Below are 12,971 nucleotides of genomic sequence, written 5' to 3'. Positions count from 1 at the left end.
CAGTGTCGTCCGGGTTTGGCTGGTGTAGGCCGTCATTGTAAATAAGAATTTATTATTCACTGACTTGCCTAGTTAAATAAAGGTTCAATTTTAAAAAATAAAAAAAAGGGCCTTGGTCAGGGAGCTGACCAAGAACCCGATGGTCACTCTGACAGAACTCCAGAGTTCCTCTGTGGAGATAGGAGAACCTTCCAGAAGAACAATCCTCTCTGCAGCACTCTTCCAATAAGGGCTTTATGGTCGAGTGGCCAGACGGAAGTCATTCCTCAGTAAAAGGCACATGACAGCACGCTTGGAGTTTGCCAAAAGCCACCTAAAGGACTTTCAGACCATGAGAAACAAGATTCTCTGGTCTGATGAAACCAAGATTGAACTCTTTGGCCTGAATGCCAGGTGTCACGTCTGGAGGAAACCTGGCACCATCCCTACGGTGAAGCATGGTGGGATGTTTTTCAGCGGCAAGGACTGGGAGAGAAGTCTGGATTGAGGGAAAGATGAACGGAGCAAAGTACAGAGAGATCCTTGATGAAAACCTGCTCCAGAATGCTCAGGACCTCCGACTGGGGCGTAGGTTCACCTTCCAACAGGACAAGAACCCTAAGCACACAACCAAGACAATGCAGGAGTGGCTTCGGGACAAGTCTCTGAATGTCTTTGAGTGGCCCAGCCAAAGCCTGGACTTCATCCCGATCAAACATCTCTGCAGAGACCGGAAAATAGATGTGCAGCGACGCACCCGTTCCAACCTGACAGAGCTTCAGAGGATCTGCAGAGAAGAATGGGCAAAACTCCCGAAATTGGTACCAAGTCAATGTGCGGGGCACAGATTAGTCGAGGTAATTTGTAGTGTAGGTAGGGGTAAAGTGACTATGCATAGATAACAAACAGTGAGTTGCAGCAGTGTAAAAACAAATGGGTGGGGGTGTCAATGAAAATAGTCCGGTTGGCAATTTTATTAATTGTCAGCAGTCTTATGGCTTGGGGGTAGAAACTGTTAACCTCTATGGGCTAGGTGGGACGCTTGCGTCCCACCTACTCAACAGCCAGTGTAATCCCGTGGCGCGTTATTCAAATACCTCAAAAATGCAAAAACTTCAATTTTTCAAACATATGACTATTTTACACCATTTTAAAGACAAGACTCTCGTTAATCTAACCACACTGTCCGATTTCAAAAAGGCTTTACAACGAAAGCAAAACATTAGATTATGTCAGCAGAGTACCCAGCCAGAAATAATCAGACACCCATTTTTCAAGCGAGCATATAATGTCACATAAACCCAAACCACAGCTAAATGCAGCACTAACCTTTGATGATCTTCATCAGATGACAACCCTAGGACATTATGTTATACAATACATGCATGTTTTGTTCAATCAAGTTCATATTTATATCAAAAAACAGCTTTTTACATTAGCATGTGACTAGCATTCCCACCGAACACTGCCGGTGAATTTACTAAATTACTCACGATAAACGTTCACAAAAAACGTAACAATTATTTTAAGAATTATAGATACAGAACTCCTCTATGCACTCGATATGTCCGATTTTAAAATAGCTTTTCGGTGAAAGCACATTTTGCAATATTCTCAGTAGATAGCCCGGCATCACAGGGCTAGCTATTTAGACACCCAGCAAGTCTAGCACTCACCAAAGTCAGATTTACTATAAGAAAAATGTTATTACCTTTGCTGTCTTCGTCAGAATGCACTCCCAGGACTTCTACTTCAATAACAAATGTTGGTTTGGTCCCAAATAATCCATTGTTATATCCAAATAGCGGCGTTTTGTTCGTGCGTTCAAGACACTATCCGAAAGGGTAAATAAGGGTGACGAGCATGGCGGAATTCGTGACAAAAAAATTCTAAATATTCCATTACCGTACTTCGAAGCATGTCAACCGCTGTTTAAAATCAATTTTTATGCCATTTTTCTCATAAAAAAAGCGATAATATTCCGACCGGGAATCTGCGTTTAGGTAAACAGACGAAAGAAAATAAAGCATGGGGTCGACTCGGGCACGCGCCTAAGCCCATAGTACTCTGATCGGCCACTTGCCAAACGCGATAGTGTGTTTCAGCCAGAGGCTGCCTCGATATCGTTCAGCTTTTTCCCGGGCTCTGAGAGCCTATGGGAGCCGTAGGAAGTGTCACGTTATAGCAAAGATCCTCAGACTTCAATAAAAAGAGCCAAGATAAACAACACCTTGTCAGACAGGCCACTTCCTGCATGGAATCTTCTCAGGTTTTGGCCTGCCATATGAGTTCTGTTATACTCACAGACACCATTCAAACAGTTTTAGAAACTTTAGGGTGTTTTCTATCCAAAGCCAATAATTATATGCATATTCTAGTTACTGGGCAGGAGTAGTAACCAGATTAAATCGGGTACGTTTTTTATCCGGCCGTGTCAATACTGCCCCCTAGCCCTAACAGGTTTTAAGGAGTCTTTTGGACCTAGACTTGGCGCTCCATTACCGCTTGCCGTGCGGTAGCAGAGAGAACAGTCTATGACTTGGGTGAGTGGAGTCTTTGACAATTTTTTGGTCCTTCCTCTGACACAGCCTAGTATATAAGTCCTGGAAGGCATGAAGCTTGGCCCCAGTGACGTACCTCTGTAGTCTGTAGTGCCTTAAGGTCGGATGCCGAGCAGTTGCCATACCAGGCGGTGATGCAAATAGTCAGGATGCTCTCGATGGTGCAGTTGTAGAAATTTTTAAGGATCTGGGGACCCATGCCAAATCTTTTCAGTCTCCTGATGGGGAAAAGGCATTGTCGTGCCCTCTTCACGACTGTCTTCGTGTGTTTAGACAATGATAGTTTGTTGGTGATGTGGACACCAAGGAACTTGAAACTCTCAACCCGCTCCACTACAGCCTTGTCGATGTGAATGGGGGTGTGTTCGGCCCACCTTTTTCTGTAGTCCATGATCAGGTCCTTTGTCTTGCTCACATTAAGGGAGAGGTTGTTGTCCTGGCACCACACTGCCAGGTCTTTGACCTCGCCCCTATAGGCTGTCTCATCGTTGTCGGCGATCAGGCCTACCACTGTTGTGTCATCAGCAAACTTAATGATGGTATTGGAGTTGTGCTTGGTCACACAGTCGTGGGTGAACAGGGAGCACAGGAGGGGACTAAGCACGCACCCCTGAGGGGCCCCTGTGTTGAGGATCAGTGTGGCAGATGTGTTGTTTCCTACCCTTTCCACCTGGGGCGGCCCGTCAGGAATTCCAGGTTTCAGTTGTAGAGGTAGATGTTTAGTCCCAGGGTCCTTAGCTTAGTGATGAGCTTTGTGGGCACTATGGTGTTGAATGCTGTGCTGTAGTCAATGAACAGCATTCTCACATACAGTTGAAGTCGGAAGTTTACATACACTTAGGTTGGAGTCATTAAAACTCGATTTTCAAATATTCTTGATAACAAACTATAGTTTTGGCAAATCAGTTAGGACATCTACTTTGTGCATGACACAAGTAATTTTTCCAATAATTGTTTACAGATAGATTATTTCACTTATAATTCACTGTATCACAATTCCAGTGGGTTAGAAGTTTACATACACTAAGTTGACTGTGCCTTTAAATAGCTTGGAAAATTCCAGAAAATGATGTCATGGCTTTTGAAGCTTCTGATAGGCCAACTGACATCATTTGAGTCAATTGGAGGTGTACCTGTGGATGTATTTCAAGGCCTACCTTCAAACTCAGTGCCTCTTTGCTTGACATCATGGGAAAATCAAAATAAAATCAGCCAAGACTGAAGGTACCACGGTCATCTGTACAAACAATAGTATGCAAGTATAAACACCATGGGACCACGCAGCCGTCATACCGCTCAGGAAGGAGATGCGTTCTGTCTCCTAGAGATTAACGTACGTTGGTGCGAAAAGTGCAAATCAATCCCAGAACAACAGCAAAGGACCTTGTGAAGATGCTGGAGGAAACAGGTACAAAAGTGTCAATATCCACAGTAAAACAAGTCCTATATCGACGTAACCGGAAAGTCCGCTCAGCAAGGAAGAAGCCACTGCTCCAAAACCACCATAAAATAGCCAGACTACAGTTTGCAACTGTACATGGGGACAAAGATCGTACTTTTTGGAGAAATGTCCTCTGGTCTGATGAAACAAAAATAGAACTGTTTGGCCATAATGACCATAGTTATGTTTGGAGGAAAAAGGGGGAGGCTTGCAAGCCGAAGAACACCATCCCAACCGTGAAGCATGGGGGTGGCAGCATCATGTTGTAGGGGTGCTTTGCTGCAGGAGGGACTGGTGTACTTGACAAAATAGATGGCATCAAGAGGAAGGAAAATGATGTGGATATATTGAAGCAACATCTCAAGACATCAGTCAGGAAGTTAAAGCTTGGTCACAAATGGGTCTTCCAAATGGACAATGACCCCAAGCATACTTCCAAAGTTGTGGCAAAATGGCTTAAGGACAACAAAGTCAAGGTATTGGAGTGGCCATCACAAAGCCCTGACCTCAATCCCATAGAAAATGTTTGGGCAGAACTGAAAAAGCATGTGCGAGCAAGGAGGCCCACAAACCTGACTCAGTTACACCAGCTCTGTCAGGAGGAATGGGCCAAAATTCACCCAACTTATTGTGGGAAGCTTGTGGAAGACTACCCGAAACATTTGACACAAGTTAAACAATTTAAAAGCAATGCTACCAAATACTAATTGAGTGTATGTAAACATCTGACCCTCTGGGAATGTTATGAAAGAAATAAACGCTGAAATAAATAATTCTCCCTACTATTATTCTGACATTTCACATTATTCAAATAAAGTGGTGATCTTAACACATTTTTACTAGGATTAAATGTCAGGAATTGTGAAAGACAGTTTAAATGTATTTGGCTAAGGTGTATGTAAATTTCCCACTTCAACTGTAGGTCCTCTTTTAGTCCAGGTGGGAAAGGGCAGTGTGGAGTGCGATTGAGATTGCGTCATCTGTGGATCTGTTGGGGCGGTATATGAATTGGAGTGGGTCTTGGGCAGGTTATAAATGAGATATTCTAGATATCACCATTTTTTCTAAGAGTGTGCAGATGAAAGAGAGATGTATTTTATTAGTTGTACGTGTCTGTCCTACACTACAAGTTTATCACCCACTGTCACTGTACCTGAAGTCCTGATAGACTGCAGTATCTCTCAGTTCATTGATCTGGTCTGCATCAGGCTCACAAAGTCTTGTAGCACAAAGAAATTGAATAGGATACAAAAGAAACACTGTCCATTACTTAACATACTACATAAATAACACATTATCCATGGTGCACTGGTCTTGTATGACCACATACAGAACCAGGAAAAACATGGACTTGCAACAATTTTCATGGTTTGATCAGATTGTGTGGACTACATATGAATGATTACTGACTAAAATGGGATAATACGTGTACAGGTTGTACAGTATAAGATTTTATGTTTTCCAAAATGATTTTGGAATTCAGTACTTTTTAGAATGTAGGGACAGTGGTGGTCCAAAATAGGGGAGGGTTGTCAAGCTTCTTTTATTGGTTTGAGGAGGATTGTTTTATTTTTTATTGGACACGGGACGATAGGGCATTTTTTCCCAGGTTTACATTCCCCATGTTGCAGGTTTTACTTTATAATTTATTTCATTCGAGCCAAATTTCCTCATCTGCTTGCATGCTCCTCCCCTATATCAAGGTGTTTTGGTACTTCCTTTATGCTCTACTCTTTTCTGTGTGCTAACTTTTACCATACCACAGGTCAGTATATTCTACCAGTCTAACAGTCTATCCTGCCCTCTATCCACCAGTCAGTGAAAATAGTGGATAGTTTGTCCAGATCTGCAATATGCAACTAGCAATCATACCACACATAAATAATTCAAAGCTGCACCAATTTTCAATATAAAAGAGGAGAAGCCAGGTTCATCATTGCGCATGAAAGAACAGTTAAGACATGAGACATGCAGTTTAAAAAGCTCCCCTATTGATCTTGTTTAGGGGCAATACAATTATTCTACCTAGACTAGCCTACAACACCACAATGCAATGCAAAATTACATTATTGTTTTCAAGTGAGTACAATTCTACTATAGGCTGCAAGTGCCATTTGAATAGTGGGGCATAAGTCCTGAATATTTAAGTCCATTTGGATCAGTTGTGGATCTACTCTTGCCAGTTTAGCGTAGAAGGCCAGTCTGGCTGTATTTTAAGCTCGGATACTGAGATGCGCTGTCTGTTGCAGATCATCATTCTCCCAAGTTGCCCTATGATAATGTGGCCACATATGCTCCCAGCAGGCAGTTATTCAGGAAAGCTTAAATGTTCACTTCCTTTCTTTTTGTCTCAATATAAAATAATTTCTGGGTAATAATTAAATACCTTACTGTGGATTGTTTGAAATTAAAAACGGTCAACATTAAACAAAAATAGTATCTTAGCAAAGAGAAATTTATCAAGCAAGAATTTTGCTAGGACTGTCTGGGAGTGGTCTGAGTGGGGAGTGACATCACCAGGCAGGCCAAAACGCCATCCCACCAAAACGGCTCTTACACTAAAATGGCATTTTCATCAATTTCACAGTATTATTCCAACATCATAGTGTGGAAATATATATAAAAGACAGGAAAATCACGTTTTTGACTGCACTGGGCTTTTAAGCAAAATGGGACTATGGCTAGTCCTGTCTGTGTGAAGGAGAGGCCAGTTAACAAGACTTATTATAACATAATAGTTTCTTTATATAGTGAACAAAAATATAAACGCAACAATTTCAACAATTTTACTGACTTACAGTTCATATAAAGAAATCAGTCAATTGAAATAAATGAATTAGGTGTAATCTTTGGATTTCACATGACTGGGCAGGGGTGCAGCCATGGATGGGCCTGGGAGGGCATAGGCCCAAATACCCCACTGGGGTGCCAGGCCCAGCCAATCAGAATTAGTTTTACCCTCACAAAAGGGCTTTATTACAAACAGAAATACTCTACATATTCATCAGCTGTCCGGGTGGCTGGTCTCAGACAATCCTGCAGGTGAAGAAGCCAGATGAGGAGGTCCTGGGCTGGCGTGGTTACACGTGGTCTGCGGCTGTGAGGCCGGTTGGACGTACTGCCAAATTCTCTAAAACGAAGTTGGAGGTAGGTTATGGTAGAGAAATTGACATCGAATTCTCTGGGATGGACACTTTATCGGTATGCCTGATTATATAAAGCGGTCACAGCAGATGTGTGTGTGCCACCCTGACAAAGGATTCCAGAAAGCAGGGACTTTCTACTGTCTGAATGATTGCTGTGGCCATACTGTATAAACCCCATGTGGTTGTGGTTCCTTGGCAGGTTGGCATGTTCTGTTCAGTTCAGATTCAGGTTCATTTAACATCATCAAAAATATACATACAATGTATGATGTCATTTTACATTTATTGAACCTTAAATTACACAAATGTTGGAATATATGCCAATCATCAACCTATTACCTTTAAAGGTAGCATCTCATTTAGAAGGAAAACAAATCGAAACACATTTCATCATCATCACAATCCTTATTGTCACAGACATCAATTCAACATCCATTCCATGTTGGTTCAACTTCAATTCATTGAAATAACGTGCAAACAATGTTGATTCAACCAGTGTCCAGTAGGATGTAAAACCTTTCTCCAGAAATACATTTTGACACAGCATACAAAGCAACAAAGTGAGAAAAGCTCATTTATATGGAAAATAATCTGACCAAGAGCAACCATTTCTTATCATCATCATCATCATCAGTCAATTCATTTTGAGAGTGCATACAAAGCATAGCAATGAGAAACCTTCTCCACACTGCATTAATGGGAAGGCTCCTGTTCTGAGAGAGAGACATAGACAGAGAGAGCTGGTGAACCTTTAGAGTCATTGAAAACAAGACAGTCTTCCCAGAGTTGGAGCAGCTATGAGGCTTCTCCCTCACTATGCACCTTTTAATGTTGCACCTACTATCTACTTTGAATGAAACTCTCACTTTGCAGAGTCAGAGCACTGGAAAATGGAAAGGTTTTAAGGCTCAGTCACACAGCGACTATTAACGGTTAAAGCAGCGGATGGTCGTCCTATCACTTACTGTCACCATGGTGTGTTATAGTGACTATCTGCTGGGTGCCTGGCGAACGACAGCTGTTTGCAACGATTCAACATGTAGAATCGTCGGGTAAATTAACAAAAAATAACTGACAATATTCTGGTCAGAAGCAGTTGGACCGTCCATCGTTCTAGTGTATTTTCCTTTCTAAAAGGTGTGCATGCTGCACTGATGTTGCTTTAGGCTGCTTGACTGAGAGAAACCCCCCCCACACTTGGCGCAGTGGTAAGGTTTCTCTCCAGTGTGAACCCGCGTGTTTTTTCATATTCGATGAAAAGGCACTTTTCTTTCCACACTGGGGGCATTCGTAAGGTTTCACTCCGGTGTGGCCTCTCTTGTGCCTTCTTAGATCTCCAGTTGAAGAGAAGCGTTTCCCGTAGTCTGAGCAGTAGTGAGGTTTCTCGGAACTGTGCAAACTTTGGTAATTCTCCTTCATGCGATCTACCCGTGAAAACACTTTACTACACACAGAGCACACACTAGCAGGCGGAGGGTGTACACTGTGAATAAGCTGATGAACTTGAAGTTTTGGGCGGTGGGAAAAACTCTTATCGCACTCTGAGCATCGGTAAAGTTTGTCTCCACTATGCACCCGCTGGTGTTATTTCATGTTACCTAAATGTGAGAAACCCTTACCACACAGGCAGATGTAAGGCTTCTCTCCTGTATGTATTCTTTCATGCAAATTCAGGTTTCCAGAGTTAGAGAAGCCTTTTCCGCATTGTATGCAATGGTAGGGTTTCACACCTATATGTATTCTTTGGTGGACTACGAAGCCTGATGACAAAGTCTTTGCCACAGTCAAAGCAGTGGTAAGGTTTCTCCAAAATACCACTAGGTATTTTCAAACTATGAACTCTATTGTGAGATGTTAGGTGATGTTTCAAGGAAAATCCCTTTCCACACAAAGAGCATATGTGTGGTTTCTCTCCTGTATAAATTGTCTTATGTTTTTTCAGATGTTTTGGTCTCGAGAAACTCTTCCCACACTGATCACAGATATGAGGCTTCTCTCCTGTATAAATTGTGCAATGGAATTTCAGGTTTGATAGTTGTGAGAATCTTTTTCCACACTGGGAGCAGTCATATGTTTTATCTGGTTTGGTCTTGTAAAGGTCTGGCTCCCCTGCTGCAGAACAACTCATTCCGCTGTCAGAGGTAGAGGTTGGGCTCTCTCCTGCTGAAGACAGAGTGTTTAGTTAAACAAAGAGACTTCCTAAAACCTCCATATCTATCTATCAGTCTGTCTATCAGAAATCCCTCCACCGTTCCTTGACTACTCACCCCTAACTTAGCTGAAACAATTGGATATCAAACATATGAGTAACAAGTCCTCCAGTACATGTAAAAGTATTCCATACAGTAGTTATATTAATACATTGACTAAATGTGCCTTCAGAATGTATTCACACCCCTTGACTTTTTCCACATTTTGTTGTGTTACAGCCTAAATTTATTAAAATGTAGATTTCTTTGTCACTGGTCTACACACAATACTCCATAATGTCGAAGTGGAATAATGTTTTTATAAAATGTTGCAAATTAATAAAAAATGAAAAGCTGTAATGTCTGGAGTCAATAAGGATACAACCCTTTTGTTATGACAAGCCTAAATAAGTTCAGAAGTATACAAGTCACATAATACGTTTACATGGACTCACTCTGTGAGCAATAATAGTGTTTAACATGATTTTTGAATGACTACCTCATCTCTGTACCCTACACATACAAGTATCTGTAAGGTCCCTCAAACAGATTCAACCACAAAGACCAGGGAGGTTTTCCAATGCCTCGCAAAGAAGGACACCTGTTGGTAGATGGGTATTTTTTTTATTTTTAAAACAGAGATTGACTATCCCTCTGAGCATGGTGAAGTTATTAATTACACTTTGGATGATGTATCAATACACACAGTCACTACAAGGATACAGGAGTCCTTCCTAACTCAGTTGCCAGAGAGGAAGGAAACCGCTCATTGATTTCAGCATGGGGCCAATGGTGACTTTAAATAGTTACAGAGTTTAATGGCTGTGATAGGAGAAAACTGAGGATGAATCAAGAGCATTGTAGTTTCTCCACAAAACTAACCTAATTGACAGAGTGAAAAGAAGGAAGCCTGTACAGAATAAAAAATATTCCAAAACACGCATAATGTTTGCAAGAACGCACTAAAGTAATACAGAAAAAACAATTGCTAAACAATTAACTTTTTTGCCCTGAATACAAAGTGTTATGTTTGGGGCAAATCCAATAAAACACATTACTGAGTACCACTCTCCATATTTTCAAGCAAAGTGGTGGCTACAGTACATCATGTTATGGGTATGCTTGTAATCGTTAGGGACTGGGAAAGTTTTCAGGATAAAAAAAGAAATGGAATGGAGCTAAGCACAGGTAAAATCCTAGAGGAAAACCTGATTCAGTCTGCTTTCCACCAGACATTGGGAGATTAATTCACCTTTTAGCAAGACAATAACCTAAAAACACAAGGACAAATCAAAGGCATATCTAATTAACATTGTACAATGAATGGATTCACATGCAATACATAAAACTTAAGTTACAAGCATTATAAAGCATACTTCTAGGCATATAGATCCCAAAGTTAACTTACAAGACAAAGCATGAACAAAGAACGGCCTAGAAGCCTAGGAAATGAGAATTGATCATAAAACCTACCTCCATGGACTGGATACAGGATGAGAGAGAGGACATAAAACCTTCCTCCATGGACTGGATACAGGATGAGAGAGAGGACATAAAACCTTCCTCCATGGACTGGATACAGGATGAGAGAGAGAACATAAAACCTTCCTCCATGGACTGGATACAGGATGAGAGAGAGAACATAAAACCTTCCTCCATGGACTGGATACAGGATGAGAGAGAGAGAGAACATAAAACCTACCTCCATGGACTGGATACAGGATGAGAGAGAGAGAGAACATAAAACCTACCTCCATGGACTGGATACAGGATGAGAGAGAGAGAGAACATAAAACCTACCTCCATGGACTGGATACAGGATGAGAGAGAGAACATAAAACCTTCCTCCATGGACTGGATACAGGATGAGAGAGAGAGAGAACATAAAACCTACCTCCATGGACTGGATACAGGATGAGAGAGAGAGAGAACATAAAACCTTCCTCCATGGACTGGATACAGGATGAGAGAGAGAACATAAAACCTTCCTCCATGGACTGGATACAGGATGAGAGAGAGAACATAAAACCTTCCTCCATGGACTGGATACAGGATGAGAGAGAGAGAGAACATAAAACCTACCTCCATGGACTGGATACAGGATGAGAGAGAGAGAGAACATAAAACCTACCTCCATGGACTGGATACAGGATGAGAGAGAGAACATAAAACCTTCCTCCATGGACTGGATACAGGATGAGAGAGAGAGAGAACATAAAACCTACCTCCATGGACTGGATACAGGATGAGAGAGAGAGAGAACATAAAACCTTCCTCCATGGACTGGATACAGGATGAGAGAGAGAACATAAAACCTTCCTCCATGGACTGGATACAGGATGAGAGAGAGAACATAAAACCTTCCTCCATGGACTGGATACAGGATGAGAGAGAGAGAGAACATAAAACCTACCTCCATGGACTGGATACAGGATGAGAGAGAGAGAGAACATAAAACCTACCTCCATGGACTGGATACAGGATGAGAGAGAGAACATAAAACCTACCTCCATGGACTGGATACAGGATGAGAGAGAGAACATAAAACCTTCCTCCATGGACTGGATACAGGATGAGAGAGAGAGAGAACATAAAACCTACCTCCATGGACTGGATACAGGATGAGAGAGAGAGAGAACATAAAACCTTCCTCCATGGACTGGATACAGGATGAGAGAGAGAACATAAAACCTTCCTCCATGGACTGGATACAGGATGAGAGAGAGAACATAAAACCTTCCTCCATGGACTGGATACAGGATGAGAGAGAGAGAGAACATAAAACCTACCTCCATGGACTGGATACAGGATGAGAGAGAGAGAGAACATAAAACCTACCTCCATGGACTGGATACAGGATGAGAGAGAGAACATAAAACCTACCTCCATGGACTGGATACAGGATGAGAGAGAGAACATAAAACCTTCCTCCATGGACTGGATACAGGATGAGAGAGAGGACATAAAACCTACCTCCATGGACTGGATACAGGATGAGAGAGAGAGAGAACATAAAACCTACCTCCATGGACTGGATACAGGATGAGAGAGAGAACATAAAACCTTCCTCCATGGACTGGATACAGGATGAGAGAGAGAGAGAACATAAAACCTACCTCCATGGACTGGATACAGGATGAGAGAGAGAGAGAACATAAAACCTTCCTCCATGGACTGGATACAGGATGAGAGAGAGAACATAAAACCTTCCTCCATGGACTGGATACAGGATGAGAGAGAGGACATAAAACCTACCTCCATGGACTGGATACAGGATGAGAGAGAGAGAGAACATAAAACCTACCTCCATGGACTGGATACAGGATGAGAGAGAGAGAGAACATAAAACCTACCTCCATGGACTGGATACAGGATGTGAGAGAGAGAGAACATAAAACCTTCCTCCATGGACTGGATACAGGATGAGAGAGAGAACATAAAACCTTCCTCCATGGACTGGATACAGGATGAGAGAGAGGACATAAAACCTACCTCCATGGACTGGATACAGGATGAGAGAGAGAGAGAACATAAAACCTACCTCCATGGACTGGTTACAGGATGAGAGAGAGAGAGAACATAAAACCTACCTCCATGGACTGGATACAGGATGAGAGAGAGAGAGAACATAAAACCTACCTCCATGGACTGGATA

Source organism: Salmo salar, chromosome 11 (genome assembly GCF_965601325.2).
Source record: "Salmo salar chromosome 11, fSalSal1, whole genome shotgun sequence".
NCBI classification, from domain to species: domain Eukaryota; kingdom Metazoa; phylum Chordata; class Actinopteri; order Salmoniformes; family Salmonidae; genus Salmo; species Salmo salar.
This window is presented reverse-complemented; position numbering follows the sequence as displayed.